Below are 21,542 nucleotides of genomic sequence, written 5' to 3' on the forward strand. Positions count from 1 at the left end.
CTCTCTCTCACACTCACTCACCCACTCTCTCACTACACTCCTCCTCCTCTTTCTTGCACTATCTCTCACACTCACTCTCTACAACTGTTTCATCCTACAATCCATAAAAGAAAGCTCCGGAAAATCTAACCAATTCTACCCCAGTCAAAACCCCACATGACCTAATACTCAATTTTTGACCCACTAGAGCTATTTTCAAATTAATTACTTCTCCTCCAAATTCTCTCATTTGTCTTTGATGTGTTGACATACAGTCTATATGTGAAACTACATACTGCACTTGTTAGAAACACTAAATATATTATCGTGGCGACCAGCTGGCTTGCTTGGGGCTAACAAGTGTGAGAGCCACTATTTTGTTGCCCCAGAATGCTGTGCATGAGAGCACGGGGGCACGGTTATCCTGGTGTCTCCCAGGATGCACTGTTTGTCTTTTCTGATTAAGTGATTGGAACTGAAATAAATAAATACATTATCTGTTGGATCAACGTATACATAATGTAGTTTACACATAATAGTCATTTACAGTGTATCACAAAAGTGAGCAAATATTTCATTATATCTTTTCATGGGACAACACTATAAACATGAAACTTGGATATAACTTAGAGTAGTCAGTGTACAGCTTGTATAGCAGTGTAGATTTACTGTCTTCTGAAAATAACTCAACACACAGCCATTAATGTCTAAATAGCTGGCAACATAAGTGAGTACACCCCACAGTGAACATGTCCAAATTGTGCCCAAATGTGTCGTTGTCCCTCCCTGGTGTCATGTGTCAAGGTCCCAGGTGTAAATGGGGAGCAGGGCTGTTAAATTTGGTGTTTTGGGTACAATTCTCTCATACTGGCCACTGGATATTCAACATGGCACCTCATGGCAAAGAACTCTCTGAGGATGTGAGAAATAGAATTGTTGCTCTCCACAAAGATGGCCTGGGCTATAAGAAGATTGCTAACACCCTGAAACTGAGCTACAGCATGGTGGCCAAGGTCATACAGCGGTTTTCCAGGACAGGTTCCACTCGGAACAGGCTTCGCCAGGGTCGACCAAAGAAGTTGAGTCCATGTGTTTGGCGTCATATCCAGAGGTTGGCTTTAAAAAATAGACACATGAGTGCTGCCAGCATTGCTGCAGAGGTTGAAGACGTGGGAGGTCAGCCTGTCAGTGCTCAGACCATACGCCGCACACTGCATCAACTCGGTCTGCATGGTCGTCATCCCAGAAGGAAGCTGACGCACAAGAAAGCCAGCAAACAGTTTGCTGAAGACAAGCAGTCCAAGAACATGGATTACTGGAATGCCCTGTGGTCTGACGAGACCAAGATAAACTTTGGCTCAGATGGTGTCCAGCATGTGTGGCGGCGCCCTGGTGAGAAGTACCAAGACAACTGTATCTTGCCTACAGTCAAGCATGGTGGTGGTAGCATCATGGTCTTGGGCTGCATGAGTGTTGCTGGCACTGGGGAGCTGCAGTTCATTGAGGAAAACATGAATTTCAACATGTACTGTGACATTCTGAAACAGAGCATGATCCCCTCCCTTCGAAAACTGGGCCTCATGGCAGTTTTCCAACATGATAACGACCCCAAACACAACCTCCAAGATGACAACTGCCTTGCTGAGGAAGCTGAAGGTAAAGGTGATGGACTAGACCCAATTGAGCACCTGTGGCGCATCAAGTGGAAGGTGGAGGAGTTCAAGGTGTCTAACATCCACCAGCTCCGTGATGTCATCATGGAGGAGTGGAAGAGGATTCCAGTAGCAACCTGTGCAGCTCTGGTGAATTCCATGCCCAGGAGGGTTAAGGCAGTGCTGGATAATAATGGTGGTTACACAAAATATTGACACTTTGGGCACAATTTGGACATGTTCACCGTGGGGTGTACTCACTTATGTTGCCAGCCATTTAGACATTAATGGCTGTGTGTTGAGTTATTTTCAGAAGACAGTAAATCTACACTGCTATACAAGCTGTACACTGACTAGTGTAGTACACAGACTAGTTATATCCAAGTTTCATGTCTATAGTGTTGTCCCATGAAAAGATATAATGAAATATTTGCAGAAATGTGAGGGGTGTACTCACTTTTGTGATACACTGTACCTTCTAATCCCTGATTAGAGATTAAGATTGAATATAGCCTTTGAATTTTTGTGTCCAGTGATTTAGTCACCAATGCCCATTTTAATAGAGCTTGTACTTTTCAATAGAATTGCATAGAACAGTGGTCTCCTGGTCAAGGTTGAAGCGTAAATCTAAACTTTCCCCTTATTTTTTTCCGGCTGTATTTAGGGATTGCCACAGTGCATTATTCTGGTTAGTGTACCTGAACTGACACTGTTTTTACACTGGGTGCCCTTTTTAAAGCAATCATTTTTATCCAAACATTGGACCGGCAATAAGAGCACACTGCACTACAAGTGCACCTCCTGATGGCTAGGCTTGCATTCCAGGAACAAGTTATTTACACCATACCTACAGTGAAACATGGTGGTGGAAATCTTGTTTTGTGGCTGTTTTGCTGCCAGTATAACTGATGCTATGCAGAAAGTGGATGGAATAATGACAAGGGAAAATTCCCTGATGTACTTTCAGTTCCAGCAGGACAGTGACCCAGATCATATGTCAAAACTGGTTTTGGAATGGCTTAAATGTCCTTAACCCTCTTGAGAATATGTGTACTGTACTGAAATAATGGTGCCAGAAATTTAACCTGTTTCCCTAAGCAGAGAGATCTAAGCAGATTTTTGCCTGAAGCTTGCTGATGGCTATTAAAAAATTTAATCAATGTGAAATAAGTATGTGATGTATATATACTTTATATGTATATATCAGCCATAACATTAAAACCACCTCCTTGTTTCTACATACAGTCCATTTTATCAGCTCCACGTACCATATAGATGCACTTTGTAGTTCTACAATTACTGACTGTAGTCCATCTGTTTCTCTGCATGCTTTGTTTTTTGCTGTTCTTCAATGGTCAGGATTCTCACTCACCAGAGTAGGTATTATTTGGGTGGTGGATCATTTTCAGCACTGCAGTGACACTGACATGGTGGTGGTGTGTTAGTGTATGTTGTGCTGGTATGAGTGGATAAGACACAGCAATGCCGATAGAGTTTTTAAACACCTCACTGTCACTGCTGGATTGAGAAAGTCCACCAACAAAAAATATCCAGCCAACAGCACCCCATGGGCAGCGTCCTGTGACCACTGATGAAGGTCTAGAAGATGACCAACTCAAACAGCAGCAATAAATGAGCGATCGTCTCTGACTTTACATCTAGATAGACCAACTAGGTAGGAGTGTCTAATAGAGTGGACAGTGAGTGGACACAGTATAAAAAAAAAACTCCAGCAGTGCTGCTGTGTCTGATCCACTCAACACACAACAGCACAACACACACTAACACACCATCACCATGTCATTGTCACTGCAGGCCTGAGAATGATCCACCACCTAAATAATACCTACTCTGTGGTTGTCCTGTGGGGGTCCGGACTATTGAACAGTTTGAAAGCAGGCTAAAAAGATATGTAGAGAAACAGATGGACTACAGTCAGTAATTGTAACAGTTTCTTGGACAAATAAGTATATGTGATAATTCAGTTTTAGAAATTAATTACATCTCAAGATCACCAATACATAAAGTGTAAGTGTAGGTAAACTTTTGACTTTAAATGTATTCTTCTCAGTGAAGCCATGTAAATGCTTAAAATAAACTCTGTATCCTTAAAAAATTAACTTATTCATTTGTTAGGACCCATTTTAAAAAGCTCTGTCATCAAACGATATTACATTTGCATTATTAATCCATATTATTAATTATTAATGAATACATCCCAAAATATCTGCCTACCTTTATAACATGGAAAAATTACAGGCAGCACCTCTCCTAGACAGAAGAGGGGGAAAGGGGTGTGGATGGAGGTAAGAGACAGTGTATCTTTGAGTGGATAAAGTAGTTCTACATGGTATAATATTAGCTGTCGCTGTTATTGAACTGCTTTGTGCTACATAAAAGGTGGAAGCAGCTTGCACTCTGAAAACTACAATCAAACCCTTTTTCCACCTGATCTTTTGAGCCTCTGGAGGATTCATCACCAAACCCAGATTGTATAGGAGAGTAAGAAGGAGGCCATGGGGAGGAAGAACAGCAGCATGAAGCCGACAGACTGTAGGGTACAGCAAAAATAAACCTGTCACTTTGTTCCCACCTGTTTCTTAAAAGTGACAAATGAGTCTGGAACTTTGAGACATTTCCTGTCTTGATATCCTCTGGGGTTGACAATGCCCACTGTGTGCATACAATGGTTTAGTTATTTGTCAATTTCTCTCTCTTTAAAGCCTTCTCTTCTAGCCTTCGGGAAAAAAATATCAATGTCCAAAGACGGTTTCTACAGTCTAAAATAACAAATGATGTACAAACTAATAGATAAAACACTAAAATGTGTAATAAACCTATGAAAGAACTTAAAAACAAAGAAGTGTTATTCACCCTAGTAAACACAAGATTCGATTCAGAATGTATTGAAATCCCAATACTACAATGGCACTGTATAATTCACACTCTGGAGAAAACCATTGTAATCTAAATAAGTGTGCAATTTCTGGATAACAATACACCGATCAGGCATAACATTATGACCACCTCTTTGTTTCTACATTCACTGTCTATTTGATCAGCTCCACTTACCATATAGAAGCACTTTGTAGTTCTACAATTACTGATTGTAGTCCATCTATTGCTCTACACACTGTTTTAGCCTGCTTTCACCCTGTTCTTCAATGGTCAGGACCCCCACAGGACCACCACAGAGTAGGTATTATTTGAGTGGTGGATCATTCTCAGCACTGCAGTGACACTGACATGGTGGTGGTGTGTTAGTGTTTGTTGTGCTGGTATGAGTGGATAAGACACAGCAGCGCTGCTGGAGTTTTTAAACACCTGACTGTCACTGCTGGACTGTGAATAGTCCACCAACCAAAAATATATCCAGCCAACAGCACCCTGTGGGCAGCGTCCTGTGACCACCGACGAAGGTCTAGAAGATGACCAACTCAAATAGCTTTAGTAGGAGTGGACTAATAGAGTGAACAGTGAGTGGACATGGTATTTAAAAACTCCAGCAGCACTGCTGTGTCTGATGTGCCACTCATACCAGCAGAAGCATTCACCACCTAAATAATACCTGCTCTGTGGTGGTCCTGTGGGGGTCCTGGTCATTGAAGAACAGGCTAAAAAAGTATGTAAAGAAACAGATGGACTACAGTCAGTAACTGTAGAACTACAAAGTGCTTCTATATGGTAAGTAAAGCTGATAAAATGGACAGTGTGTGTAGAAACCAGCTGGTTTTAATGTTATGGCTGATCAGTGTATAATCACAACAAATTTATTAAAAGAATACATTTCAAATCTGTAAATTTAGACACACATTATTATGCATCAAGTTGGTTTATATTTATTTACTGTTGATGTTGGAACATTGTGATCTTTCAACCCACAGAACTTAAACCACTAATTATGTGATGAAATGAGGGATAATAGAGCTACTTGTTGGTCCTTAACATCCTATAAATTAGAAGTGATTTATTTCCTTATTTTTGGCATTTTTACAACCTGGAAGTTAGTTATATGCTAAAGCATGTATAGACTATACTAAGTCTCACCCAGAGAACTACAGGCTATTTACAAGTACCTTTTGTTCCAGTCCTTGTGTTGACACAGTGCTCATTGGATTCTGGAAGTTGAAAGCAACATCAATTTTTCATGTTGATTGTTTTGTCAAGAGTATTTTATCACAGTCTAACACACATTCCAGTGCCTCATCTGTATTACAGCAACATTTTTGGACAGTGACATGAGCAATCAAAAAAGAAAGGCATGTCAATACGAGAGGGCACTTTCCTGGGTTAGTCAGTTATAATTCACAGACATTAGAATATTAGTCTTTTTTTGACATAATACAGTTAACAGCTTTCTTCCTAGCAATAATAATAATAATAATATATTTTACAATATTAGGCATTCTAAATAAAATAGTATTTGTATTTATGTCACCATTAATTATAACTATTCCTTGGATTAGGAAGTGTAGAGCTTCCTGTTGAAAACACATCAGCGCGACTGGCATTGTTTTCAAATGTATCCTTTTAAAGTGGCTAGTTGATATTTGTGACTACAATAACTAAATAATAACTAAAGCAAATATACATATTTTAATAGCTTTTAAAAATAAGGATTTTTAGTTATTTCTGTCAATGAATTATCAGGAAAACTGATGGGTCAAAATGGTAGATATGGCACTGTTGTCATAAATCTGTCATAATGGTGAAGGTGATGAAGGTGTCATAGTAGTATGTCAAGAATTGTTGTACTGTTTTGTTATAATCCCTGAGAGCTAATGTTAAGCTAGGTAGCTGTCATAATGACCATTACTGTTACATTATTTGTTATAATATGACATCTGAAGAGAGTGGCTTATGAAATATTAATAAGAATGTCATGAAAGTTCCATCAGGTTTTTTTTTTAACAATGTCTCACAAATTCTCATTATAACCCATATAAATTGGGCTAGACTGTTTTATTTGTAAGGGTAATCTCTAACATTTCAGCCAACGTATCTTATGGTAACATATTTGTTTAGGTGGTCAAATGCAATTAAAAACCCCTCAAAACATGTCTGCCCTTTATTAGAACCTCCTAAAACACAGATAATTCTGCTCACATTAAACCAAGAACAGTTGCACTTTTACTTTCAACTTTAAACTTAATGGAATGTGAATGGGCTTAATTCTGCATTACAACTAAACAAAGTTCTTACTCAAATGCATTAATTAGGAATTAAATAGCTTTCTTCCAGCAGACACATCCTTCAGCAGATCAATACAGGATATCTAAAAGATGAGTAATACAAATTTATCACTTAACACTTCATAAAAATCCAGGCAGACAACTGTTCTAATATATACACCAGTGCCTTCAACAGCTTTTAAATGATTAGTTCTTTTCATTATTACTTCAGGAATCATAGCATCACGTTTTAATTTGAACGCTACTACAAGTACTGAAACTGTGTACAACTGGAGGATGCATTTTAATACTGATCTGGAATCTTTAGTACCTGAATTAGAATTTGTACTTTTGCTACTAGAATCTTTCATACTGGAAATTGTACCTTGGCTAACTTTATGGCCTGAACTGGGACATTAACTTTCTATGCATTGTATTGTTGTTTTACTCTATTGTAGCATTTGGCTTTAATTAAATACTGGATCTCTGCCTCTGTAATGCTGCCCCATTACCAATATTGGTAACATTTCCTGAGCACTATGTACTATTTGACCTCGGGAGCATTTTTACACAATCCTAAGTATTCTTTGTTTATCTGTCCTTAATGCATACCCAGAATTGTTTTATGTTAGACAAGGAAACCTAATACTTGTGTTCAATCCTGTTAATAAAGCACCAATGCAGTTTTAAATCCTGTGCCGATCACTATAATCCTTTAATTTGTGAGAATGTCTGCACCCTTTAGCATTTTAACTTTATTCTATCTGATAATAACTTACTGGAATTCATATCCAATCAGACTGGAATTTATATCAAATGACTCAGCTTTACTTAATGGGACAGGTTATTTCACACTACATGTAAAAAGAAGACATCAAAATGACTAACTCTGTTTAGCTGCTCATGTTAGAGAGCTAGATAATGCATATGCATCTTTTAGCTATCTGATTGGTTATTACAAGTATTAATATTAGAAAAGTGCTATCCTTACACTTACCAAATTAAGTGGACCTTTTTTAGATATACTTTTAGAGATACTTACAAAATGCTTTTAATTCTCTTCAGTCAACATATCAGTCTTGGAATTTTAATGTTTTATACTAATAGATTTTTGGAGTTTATTGTGGTCTTTTTTAGAAAATGTACTTGACTCATAGTTCTAAAATGTTATTTTACTTACTTGTGTGATACTTGTGTCATTGACTCAAAATTCCTTATTAGTGATCATGATTGACAGATGCTGGTACAATCACAGTAAATTAGAAGCTGCTGAATCATGAGTGATGCTGTCCACATACAAGCAAGCTTACTTTACATTACCATGGGTGAAGTGGCTGCTGCACAGTGGCTAAGTGGGTAGCACTGTCGCCTCACAGCAAAAGAGGCAGTTGGTACTGCACACTTGTCGGAGGGGGCGTGTGTCAGTTGAGAGGCTCCTCAGTCAGCAGTGGAGGGTAGTATTGGTAGAGGTGAAGCGTAATGCAGTCAGGGTAATTGGATACGACTAGATTAGGGGAGAAAATGGGGGGGGGGGGGGGGGGGGTCGGAGAAAAAAACCATAATTTTAATAAAATATGTCCACATGCATATCCACACCTCATGTTCACTTTGTTACTGGCACCTGATGACACACAAATGCATCATGTACTGTTGACTCCGTAACTAAAGCTTATAAAAGGTAATACTTGACCAGTCAAAGTTGAATTACTCTGACCTATGACCGTCTAGTCTTCTTAGATCTCACACACAGATACAAAGTGAATCTAAACATCCTGCACCTGGCAGGGAAAGACTGCAGATCATCTCCTAAATGCACCATGGCGACACAATTAAGCATGTTCTCTATGGATGAGCAGACAAACCCTCAATCCCATTAGCACTCACACTGATTGAATTAGAGCAGCACTGAGCTTTGAAGAAGAGTAAGCCCACTCTTGACACATGGCGACAGAGAGCTGACAGCCAGATGTGGCAGTGGGGAAAAAATGAAACCCTCCACTTAAGATACACTGCTGAAAAATGGTAATATAATATAATAAAGGTAAAAGAGACCCCTAAAAACAAGTACTGCTCTCAGATTCCCTCTGTTATTGCATATTTCTCACACTGAAACAATTTTTATTAGTAGGGATCAAAGGGAATGTAACAAATCACATTTATTTGAAAAACAAAGTTATCTTTACACATTTACATTTTGGCATTTAGCAGATTGTTTTATCAAGTGCAACCATTTTTTATATATATATTTTGTTTATGCATTTTCTCCCCTTTTTCTCCCTTTTTAGCACATCCAATTGCCCAATTGCATCATGCTTCCTCTCCACCAATGCCGATCCCTGCTCTGATTGAGCAGAATGAAGCTAACCCACGCCCCCCTGACATGTGGGCAGCATGCCGTATGCATCTTATCACCTACACTTTGACGAGTGCAGTGCAGCTCAGTGTTGTGTACGGAGAGACACACCCTGAGAGCACTCTTTTCTCATCTCTGTGCAGGCGCCATCAATCAGCCAGCAGAGGTCGTAATTGCACCAGTCATGAGAGAGAGAGACCCTATCCGGCTTAGTCCCGCACATCTGTAAAACAGGCCAATCGTTGTTCATGTGGCCGCTCAGCCTTAGTTGGCAGGCAGAGCTGAGATTCGATACAATGTATTCGAGATCCCAGCTCTGGTTCCAGTGTGTGTTTTTACAGCTGCGCCATCTGAGCGGCCAAGTGCAACCATTTGACAGGGTTTGAACACTTATTCTTGGAGCAACTACTGTGTTCTCCTAGGCTCGGTTTCATCCCAGTAAAATCAAACAAATAAATGGTCGCACCACCGAGATTCTGAACTCCCCAGTTTAAAACTCGGCGTTGCCAGCGGTCAGCTGGGCGACATCTAGCGGGCATAATTGGCAGTGCCTGCAGCAGACACATTTCTGTTAGGGCGGGATGACCGGACTATGTGGGTGGGGTCTTCAAACACTGTGGAAAGACCCTGATTAGCAGATAGAGAGTTGCCTGTGCAGAGCGCACGGGTGAAAAAGGGTTCCGGTAAGGGCTGCTGTCGGAGGGGGCGTGAGGATCAATATACCCACCTTGACTGCAATCAGGGATCCCCCATCAGTGGAAGACAGATTGACTACACTAAATTGGGAGAAGATGGGAGAAAATGCATAAAATAAAATAGAAAAAATAAATTTTAAACTGCTTATTTTAGGTCTCACTACAGCATTTTAAGTCAGGATGATATTAATAATATAACATTAATTTCAACACAATGTGGTACAGTAGTACCTTACAACTCATCGTCCCCTAAACTCAAAATCTTTGAAACTCAACACCCTTTGTCAAGACATTTGTATCCTTAAACTCAACGTTTACCTTAAACTCAACGTGTGTGCGACTGCTGCTTTGTTCAGCACTCTGCTTGAGCCGTAAAACTTTATCAAAACGTTATCCATTTGTGTGGAATAACCATCAAATCCAGTCTGAAAGCTCCACGTTTCCTCAGTGTTTCACTTTTAAACTTGTGTTACAGCTAGAGGTTCTGAGAAATTGTGAGAATCAGCTTCTCCGAGAGTCTTAAATGTGCATTGTTAAAAAAAAAAAGCTTAATGTAAATTAATGTATTAAAAGAACGACATTGAAACACTAAACCTCTTTTAATTGTTACTTCTCATAAGTTCTCTCCACTAATTAAAAAGCATGAGGAAACAATAAAGAACTAAATGTAAAGTGCAGGTTTTATTGTATTTTTTATAAATTTTTTTTCAATTGTATTTCAGGGTTTTTATATTTGGCGGCACAGTGGCTCGGTGGGTAGCACTGTCGCCTCACAGCAAGAAGGTCTTGGGTTCGATCCCCAGATGGGGCGGTCCAGGTCCTTCCTGTGCAGAGTTTGCATGTTCTCCCCGTGTCTGCGTGGGTTTCCTCCGGGAGCCCCGGTTTCCTCCCACAGTCCAAAAACATGCAGTCAGGTTAATTGGAGACACTGAATTGCCCTATAGGTGAATGGGTGTGTGTATGCGTGTGTGTATGTGTGTCTGCCCTGCAATGGACTGGCGCCCCATCCAGGGTGTTACTGTGTGCCTTGCGCCCCTTGAAAAGCTGGGATAGGCGTCAGCACTAGCATTTCTGATATACAGTATGTCATAATAAGTGAATGTGTGTTTGCTTGTGTGTTTTGCCCTGTAAAGTGGTCAGTAAGAATTAATTAATGTATATGGCTAATTGTAAAATATTATTTGTAATTGATTATTATACTTGATAATGTAGTAAAGAAGTCATTTATTTTGTCATTTATTTTTTAATACATAAATTAAAGAATAAATGACAAAATAAAATTATATTATATTTTTATATGAAAGTATATTTTATTCGACAACCCTACTGGATGGTTTTAAACAACATTAAAACTTTACTCTGTACTCTGTAAGATCTTATATGGATTTTGAAACATTGTGAGGGGGAAGTGACAAATAGATGCTATTAAATCAAGACACACACACACACACACACACACACACAATGTTCTGTACCAATGGTAAAGGTCATACCTCCTTATCTAGAATGCTTTTGTTGAACAAAACACCCCGCTGGGAACAGTTTATGCATTTTACAGTGTGCCAGTTTTGAAATTTATGGGAGATGAACGGCTTTGGGCAGTAAAAGTGTGAATTTAATAAAGCCAGTTTAAAATCCTGTGATTTTACGCATCAGATAAAGTCTAACATAAATGTGATCTCTATTTTAAAAATCCTTATCAGTCCATATCAGTCTCACCAGGATATCAAAGTATATTTTAGATTTTTTTTTAATGCTTGAATATTTAATTTTGTTTCCCAGTATGTATTTCTTCTCACTGGGGAATTACAATGAATGAAGCAGAGAAGCATTTACCCTATTGTCCGGGAAATGTGAGTTAGGAGCTGTAAGCAGTAAGCCATCCATAGCCAGGAGCTGATTGAATCTGTTCTATGAGAGGGAGGAACGTTTCTGTCTCTGTAATTTACTATTCCATAAGCCATCCCTAGCTGGGAGATGAAAGGTGATCAACCCAGCTCTCTAGAAAGGAGGGACATTTCCGTCTTTTAAATTTTTACCATTTGTAAATACACTGATCAGCCATAACATTAAAACCACCTCCTTGTTTCTACACTCACTGTCCATTTTATTAGCTCCACTTACCGTATAGAAGCACTTTGCAGTTTTACAATAACTAATTGAAGTCCATCGATTTCTCTACATACTTTTTTTAGCCCGCTTTCACCCTGTTCTTCAATGGTGAGGACCCCTACAAGACCACCACAGAGCAGGTATTATTTAGGTGGTGGATCATTCTCAGCACTGCAGTGACAATGACATGGTGGTGGTGTGTTAGTGTGTGTTTTTTTTTTTCTTTCAATTTTTCCAACTTTTTCCCCCAATTTTCTCCCCTAATCTAGTCGTGTCCAATTACCCTGATTGCGTCCTCTATACTGATTCAACCCTTCATCGCTGACTGAGGACGCCTCTCAATTGACATATGCCCCCTCCAGCACGTACAGTCAGTACAGACTGCATTTTTCACCTGCATGAGTCGAGTTCACACACCGACGGGCACTGTGTATGGAGGGCCACACCCCCATCAGCATTATTCCTCAGCCCTGTGCAGGCGCCATAAGTCAGCCAGCAGGGGCCGCAGTTGCAGCAGTTATGAGGACCTTTGATCCGACTTTTTACCCCTACCCCAGCCCAGTCGGAAGGCAGAGCTGAGATTCGATACGATGTATTCAAAACCCCAACTCTAGTGTGCTAGTGTACTTTACCGCTGCGCCACCTGAGCGGCTTGTGTTAGTGTGTCTTGTGCTGGCGTCCTGATGAAGGTCTAGAAGATGACCAACTCAAACAGCAGCAATAGATGAGTGATCGTCTCTGACTTTACATCTACAAGGTGGAGCAACAAGGTAGGAGTGTCTAATAGAGTGGACAGTGAATTGGCACGGTATTTAAAAACTCCAGCAGCGCTGCTGTGTCTGATCCAGACTGATAAAATAGAGCTGATAAAATGGACAGTGAGTGTAGAAACAAGGAGGTGGTTTTAATGTTATGGTTGATCAGTGTATGATTTGTGGGACTAAATGAGTCAATGACAGTGAGGTGAAAACAAAACAACTATCCTATGCTGTCATGTTTATTACAAATATTTGCAACTTTTGCTCCTTTATCTGTTTTATCCATGTCTGTATGCTTCCAAAAATTAGAACAATATTCCCCAGCGACTTGCACATTTCAGTGATGAAATATTGTGCTGACTAAACAAAATTGTAAGCTTGGCAAAAATTGCATATAATGGTTATAATGATTGCATATAATGTGTATTTGCAAATGAAAATTCCTGAAGGCTCTGCCTAATAGACTGATGGAGTTATAAATCTGATATTCATGAACACAGGGATGGCAGATGCCCACAGAAACACCGAAAAGTTAGCTACATTAAATTTGCATCTCATTCTCATGGACTGAAACTTTGGAGCCCTTTCAAGTGTAAGCCTGACAGGAAGTCGCTTTGAAATCCTCACATAAAGAAGGATTAGCCTCACATAAAGGAGGAAAAATTAGCATTCTATGATGGCATATTTTGGCTTTATTTTTTATTTGATTTACTATCTGTATTTTAATACCTCTTATTTTATTTTAATTCGATTCTTGCCTTGTAATTATTGTCTGATAAAACTGATCTGTTAAAATCCACTCTAGATTAGGATTTTTGTCTAGGATCTAGGGTTTTAACATGGAGTCAGTTTTTCTTCTACTGAGAGACAGTTCTAGCTATACTGTGTCCTCCAACATGAATATGAACCTTATACAGCTTATCTGTGAGAATACAGGGTCTCACGAAGGTAATCTGGAGATGGGGTTAAAACCCCAACACAACTTAAATACATGTCACCTGTGACAGTACAGGATCTCACAAAGGTATTTTGGGGATAGGGTTAAATTGCCCTTCACTACTCAAATTTAGTAGTCCCCCATCATAACAATAATTTAGGTTTTTGGTTTATTGATTTATAAATTTCTTACATTTACTTTGACTTTTATTTGATTGCAGACAGGATGACACACAGCACACGGAGCACACGGCGTCCATTTTTTCCAAAAAAGACCAGGAATCCTGATTCATCTGACTACAATACACGTTTCCACTGTGTGATGGTCCATCTTAGATGCCTCCGAGCCCAGAGAAGTCCACGCCCCTTCTGGACATAGTTAACATAAGGCTTCTTTTTAGCACAGTAAAGTTTTAAGTGGCATTTGTGCATGTAACTCTGTATTGTAGTGCTTGACAAAGGTTTGCCAAAGTAATCCCTCACCCATGTGGTTATATCAGCTATTGTTGAGTGGCGGTTCTTGATGCAGTGCCGTCTGAGGGATCGAAGATCACAGGCGTTCAGCTTAAGCTTGCGCCCTTGGCCTTTACACACTGAAATTCCTCCCCATTCCTTGAATGGTTTAATGATATTATGTACTGTAGAGGGAGAAATATGCAAATCCCTTCCAATCTTTCTTTGAGGTACATTGTTTTTAAACATTTTAATCATTTTCTCACACAAATGTTGACAAACTGGAGATCCTCTGATCATCTTTGCTCATCAAAGACTTTCCTGGATGCTGCTTTTGTACCAAACCATGATTACCATGACATCACCTGTTTGGAATCACATCATTATTTAGTTGTTTTTTTTTACCTCATTACAAGCCCTAAATTGTCCCTGTCCCAACTTATCTTGGAATGTGTTGCAGGCCTGAAATGTAGGAATATTAACAAATGAAATGAAGTCGAGCAGACAAAACATGAAATATCTCAAGTTCTGTCTGCAATCAAATTAAAGTCAAAGTAAATGTAAGATACACTGCATTTTTATTTGATCTGCATTTTCAATACTGTCCAAACTTTTTTCTGATTTGGGGTTGTATTTAATTATATAATTTATTATATTATAGATTACATCAAAATTATTTTTTTTTATATTTAAATGTATATTAAATAATATAATTAATTATATATGAAAATATAATATTGTAATGTACTTTATTTAATAATAAATAAATTATTGTTACATCATAACAATTATAATTTAGGAACAGTAATAGCCTAGTGTGTAGGGCTATCAACTTAAAGATTGAGAGTTCAAATCCCAGCTCTGCCATGCAGCCACTGTTAGGCCCTTGAGCAAGGCCCATAACCTTCTCAGCTCCATGGCTTCTAAACAAGCTTGGATATGCAAAAAAAGAATTTTGTTATACTGTACACCTGTATGTGTATATATGACAAATAAAGGCATTCTATTTTATTTTATTCTATTGTAATCTATAACTTAAATACATGAAATGGAACTGGCTAATGTCTTGCTTTGGTTATAGTTCAGTTCTAAATGTGGTGTTACAGAGCCCCAACCTGAGGGTATTGTCTACTGAATGAAGTTCTATGTTTTCTTCCAAGACAGCATGACTAGCTTAAAATCCTTTGGCATTAGTGTAAATAATATTGATTTACAGTGTTCATTCATTCATTTATTAATTCATTTATTCATTGAATTTTAATCAAGCATTTTTTTTCAGTTGATTTTTGCCATTTTATTATATTATTTAAATTGTGTTATTATTATTATTATTTTTATTATTATTATTATTATTATTAGTGCTATTGTCAGTGATGTTATTACATATGTTGGAGTCTCAGTATGGATTTTTGTTGTCATGGACTTATGTTGGACTGGCTATATTTACTTCAGCATGTCTAAGTTTTTGGTCTTTCATCTTTCCAGATTTCCTTTAAGTTAAGTTGACATTTATTTATTCATCGGACTGTCTGTTCATCTGTCCATCGCTGTCTGTTCATCGACCATCTGTTTACTTATTTATTATACAACAATAAATAAATAAATAAATAAATGTATTTACACAGCATATCAAGTATTAACACTGGCAAAATGAAAAACAGTCTGGTCACCATAAGTAAACACTATGTGACATATAGTACAGTATGTTGGCTGTGACTATGAGATTGTTGGATATCCTATCCTTTGCAGATATAACAAACTCCACTTTTCTGGAAAGGATTTTCATTAGATCGTGTATTGTGTCTGAGACCAATCATGCCTAAGAGACCAAACACTGCTTTTGGCCAAAAAAGCCAAGCTTGCAATTAAAGTTCCACTTCATCTCAAAGATGTTTAATGGGGTTGTGGTCAGGGCTCTTAGGTAAAGCCATGCTCGAACAGGACAGGTTCTAAAATGTTGACACAAAGTTGGAAGCATATTGTAACGTCTCAATGTGTCATGCACAGTTTGCCCTGGAAGGTGGAAGAAGCACAGTTGGTTGGACAATGTGTTTATCTCTTAAATACCCTACAAACTGTTCCCTGTGCAGGGAACAGGGTGGGATGACACTCTAGACAGTGTGCTAACACGTCGCAAGGCACCACACACTCACACCTAGTGGCAATCTGGACTAGTCGCCCTTTTGCATGTTTTAATAGGTGAGAGAAAACCAGAGAATCAAGAGGAAACACATGTAGATACAGGGGCAAAGGGGCAAATTTTTCACTAACAGTGTTTGGAGGTTAAAAGACTTGTGTTGCTGCAACACCATCAATCTTGACCACAGCCCTAGTTAATCTCAATACAGTCAAAAGCAGTCAACATTTTGGCATAGCTTTGACTTTGTAATGCAGTTTCTCAGAACCTGGGATGTCTTACAAAGCAATACAGAGGCAGCGATGCATTTTAAAAGCCTTGCTGCTGCTCCAGTTCCCACAGCAATCATTGTTTACTGAAAGTGAGGCAATAATGTTTGAAAACTGATCACACGTGTAAAGGTTTCTGTGTTTGGTCCAGTAAAGCCACCTCCACTTTCAACTCCCTGCCTTTCTTTTTAAAACAAACCTGCTATGGCTAATTAAATGCTTTATTAATAATTGATGAGTTGGTTCAGGTGTATTTCTCCAGGGATAACATGAAACTGTTCATACATGTAATTGTGATTCTTTTTATTACTTGCTCCAGGCCAATTTGGACATTAAAGAGGCTCTTGAGACCAAGAGTCAGCAGAATGTATTTGTAGAATTAACTATACGGACACATAAAGACATGGCTTGATGCGTTTGGTGTGAAGGAATTTCAGTGGCTTGCAACTAAGAGCCAGATCTTTTTATTCAACATGGGTTTGTGGCTTTTATGCTCTTTTTAATAAACAATTATAAATTCCCAATTGACACACTTTAGGGAATTTTTTTGGTGGAGGCAATTTTAGCCAAGGAAAGGGGATGGATTCCATAATAATGTTCATGCTTTTATAATAGACTACACAACAAGCTCAACAAGTCTGGTTTCCACAAACAATTGGTCACATAGTTCATTTATTAGAGATTATATTCAGATCATTGTAGTTCACAATAATAAGAGCTGTGTTTAATATATCATAACACAGCACAGATGTAAAATTACAGCCACACTGCTTAGGTCAGGCAACTCTAAACTTTGTCAACAAACTAGACACGGAATTGGTCAGATTAGTAACTTTTACATCAACTGTCACTCTGAATTCAATTGAATCTGTGAAATGCAATGCTCATGGATAATCCATAAAGAAGGGCCTCCAGGGAGGAGATTTTAGAGCTTGACCAAAGGCAAATAAAATATGTTTTACAAAATGTACTGTGTTTTTACTAATTCAGCATGAAAAAATATGCAATAACAGAGGCAATTTGAAATGGGCAAACCTAACTAGAGGCAGATGGATGAGAACTAGATCTGGAAAGAATCATAATCTCCTGCCAAAGTAAAGCCAAAAGTAAAGATGCCAATCACTGGTCATAAATATACAACACCCATAGGCAGAAAGGGACAAACCCAAAATTGCACTATTCTTTTTAGAAAAAAACAAACCAGAAGATATTTTGAACAAGCATCCAGACATGTCAGTTAGAATTTTATAGCAAACATTTAAATCCTTTCATAAATGTATTGTTGTTACCATCTCCCCCACCAACGACTCACTGCAGCTATAAACAGTGTCAAACAAATGGCAGCACAGGTCACAGAAGTGTCTTTTCTTTCTTGCTGCTAATTTTCTGACAAATGATTAGTTGTTAGGACGAATTTTAGGTCCAGAAGTGTATATTAATATGATAAATGAGGACATGCCTTGACACCCTGAACAGATTTCTGCTTTTTGTTTTGTGGAAGTTGTGCTGACTGAATGATGAATGAACAATATAAAAATACAGCAAACTCAAGAATAATTGGCACTCTTGGTAAAGAAAGGCAGAAATTTCATAGACAAAACGTTGTTTACCCATCAGACTCTAGCAATGTTCCTAGAATCTTCAACCTAAAATGACATGCCCTAAATCAATCAGAAATAGCTTTATAGAGTAATATGAAAAATGGATAACACATAGGTTAATGCAAATCAGGTGCCAGTTATAAAACAAATACCAGAGTAAATGCAGTACAATTTTGCAATACTACACATTTTAATAAATGTAGTAAAACCTAATGGCATGGGATGGTAGGTGCCTCATGACAGAGGCCCAAAGTGTAACCCTGCACCTGTTAAATTAAGGGGATGTACCCAAGTGTAGGAGTCATAACCGAGGCAGAACAACCACAAAAACACGAAACTAATAACTGAATGAATAAACAAAGTAATAAAACTTAGGAAATAAGTACAATCAAACCAAACCATAGTTTCTCAGTCCATTGGTGAACTACAACCAAAATCATCACCAGAATAAAGCAAACCAGTAGCAGCAAAAGTCAAAAAGGATGTCCGTGGAAACCACAACACAAAAATGCAAAAGAAGACAGTTGGGAAATCAGGCAACTAGTCAAGTCCGTCTGTCAGCCAGGCATGTCAGAGAGTCACACCAACAAAAGACAAACAAGCAAAGAACTCAAAGGAGCCATGTACTCTCATTAAATTCCCCAGGTGTAGTGATTAATGTTTGATTAAATGAGGAGGATTCTTTATAGTGTAGTTCAAAGAGAACGACACTTTCTGTCACTCCCTGCAAGCCAGCATTTTTTTTCATAAAACACCAAACCTGTTCACAGGTTTCAGATGTATTTACAATGTTGCTTAATAATGTTTCATAAATGAGCTTATTTATGGTAATTGGTTCAAAAGCCTCAAGACTTACAACCCCAAATCAGAAAAAGTTGGGACAGTATGTAAATAATAAAAAAACAGTTTCTTACAGTTACTTTTACTTTTATTTCATTGCAGACAGGATGAACCTGAGATATTTCATGTGGCGGTTCTTGATGCAGTGCCGTCTGAGGGATCAAAGATCACAGGCGTTCAGCTTAAGCTTGCACCCTTGGCCTTTACGCACTGAAATTCCTCCCGATTCCTTTAATCGTTTAATGATATTATGCACTGGAGAGGGTGAAATATGCAAATCCCTTCCAATCTTTCTTTGGGGTTCATTGTTTTTAAACATTTTAATAATTTTCTCACACATTTGTTTTTTTTAAATATATTTTTTCTTTATGCATTTTCTCCCCTTTTCTCCCCTTTTTAGCGCGTCCAATTGCCCGAATGCATCATGTTTCCCCTCCACCAATGCTGATCTCTGCTCTGATTGAGGAGAATAAAGCTTACCCACGCCCCCTCCGACACGTGGGCAGCATGCTGTATGCATCTTATCACCTCCACTTGGAGGAGTGCAGTGCAGTCTAGCTGCATGTACGGAGAGGACACAACCTGAGAGCTCTTTTCTCATCTCTGTGCAGGCGCCATCAATCAGCCAGCAGAGGTCGTAATTGCACCAGTCATGAGAGAGAGACCCTATCTGGCTTAGTCCCGCCCATATGAACAACAGGCCAATCGTTGTACATGTGGCCGCTCAGCCTCAGCTGGCAAGGCAGAGCTGATATTCGATACAATGTATTCGAGATCCCAGCTCTGGTTCCAGCGTGTGTTTTTACCGCTGCGCCACCTGAGCGGCTTCTTACACATTTGTTGACAAACTGGAGATCCTCTGATCATCTTTGCTTATCAAAGACTCAGTCTTTCCTGGATGCTGCTTTTGTACCAAACCATGATTACAGTAATTACTAGCCCTAAATCGCCCTACATTTTTTTGGAATGTGTTGCAGGTCCGAAATGCAGGAATGGATGTATATTAACAAATGAAATGAAGTCGAGCAGATAAAACATGAAATATCTCAGGTTCATCCTGTCTGTAAATGTAAGGAACACTGTGTTTTTAATTTATTTGCATTTCCCATACTGTCCCAACGTTTTCTGATTTGGGGTTGTACTTCTGTCTAAAATTGTATAAAACTTTTGTCAAATATTAACAACGATTTACATTTTAATGCACTTTTTACCACCCTGAGGTTTAATGGGTCCACCCCTAGACCCACCGCTAACTTAATCTTACTCTAAAAATCTTTTTGAAAAACATTATAATTTAAGTTAATTTATTAAACAACCTAAACATGCAATGGGCAGAGGAAAGTAGCTTAAGTCTGCATGAACCCATAGTCCTTGATGCGTTTAATCATTGTGACTGGAGTTTTTGCACTATTTTTTGTTTTTCCTGTTCCACTTTGTTTAGTTTGTTTTTGCCCTTTTACCCACAAAGCCTAAAGAAAGAGGGTAAGTAAGGGTAAGTAACCATGGCAACTGGATGCTATTCCTTACCAAAATTTTTCACCCCCGGGAACCCTCTGGCTCTTTTTCACCTCCCACACTCACTTGTCATGTGTTACCTTTGACAGCATGCGACTAATGGAGAAGGTCTTTAAACACGTTTCTCTAAATGTTTATAAAAATACACAAACTGCTTGATGGGGATCTGTTAGATACATGACAACCCTGCTTCTTAAAACAGGGTCTTATTTATGCCAGTTTGACTGTTAAAACTCTGGGCATTTACCTGACATATATCTGATTAACAGCTTCTCCGCAAGCTATATTCAGCTTGTGCTGTAGTCTATTTTTCTAGCAAAAGATTTATAAACTACAATCAGGGCATGTCAGCTAATGCGAAAGAGCAAAAAAAGGATGTGCAGGAAGAGGTAGATAAAAAGATTAATAGAAAAACCCTGGGGGATCAAAGACATACACCGATCAGCCATAACATTAAAACCACCTCCTTGTTTCTACACTCACTGTCCATTTTATCATCTCTTACCATATAGGAGCACTTTGTAGTTCTACAATTACTGACTGTAGTCCATCTGTTTCTCTACATACCTTTTAGCCTGCTTTCATGTTGTTCTTCAGTGGTCAGGCCTCCCACAGGACCACTACAGAGCATTTATTATTTGGGTGGTGGGTCATTCTCAGCACCGCAGTGACACTGACATGGTGGTGGTGTGTTAGTGTGTGTTGTGCTGGTATGAGTGGATCAGACACAGCAGCGCTGATGAAGTTTTTAAACACCACACTGTCACTGCTGGACTGAGAATAGTCCACCAACCAAAAATATCCAGCCAACAGCGCCCCGTGGGCAGCGTCCTGTGAACACTGATGAAGATCTCAAAGATGACCAACTCAAACTTCACATCTACAAGGTGGACCAACTAGGTAGGAGTATCTTATAGAGTGGACAGTGAGTGGACACGGTATTTAAAAACTCCAGCAGCATTGCTGTGTCCGATCCACTCATACCAGCACCACACACACTAACACACCACCACCATGTCAGTGTCACTACAGTGCTGAGAATGACCCACCACCTAAATAATACCTACTCTG

General features: G+C 38.8%; 1 protein-coding gene across 1 annotated transcript in view; it reads left to right on the forward strand.

Moving 5' to 3' along the window:
* Positions 1 to 21,542, forward strand: part of nudt15 (nudix (nucleoside diphosphate linked moiety X)-type motif 15) — a 426,914-nt gene that overhangs the window by 379,742 nt on the left and 25,630 nt on the right. The window lies entirely within an intron of this gene.

The sequence above is a fragment of the Trichomycterus rosablanca genome, chromosome 6 (genome assembly GCF_030014385.1).
Source record: "Trichomycterus rosablanca isolate fTriRos1 chromosome 6, fTriRos1.hap1, whole genome shotgun sequence".
Classification (NCBI taxonomy): domain Eukaryota; kingdom Metazoa; phylum Chordata; class Actinopteri; order Siluriformes; family Trichomycteridae; genus Trichomycterus; species Trichomycterus rosablanca.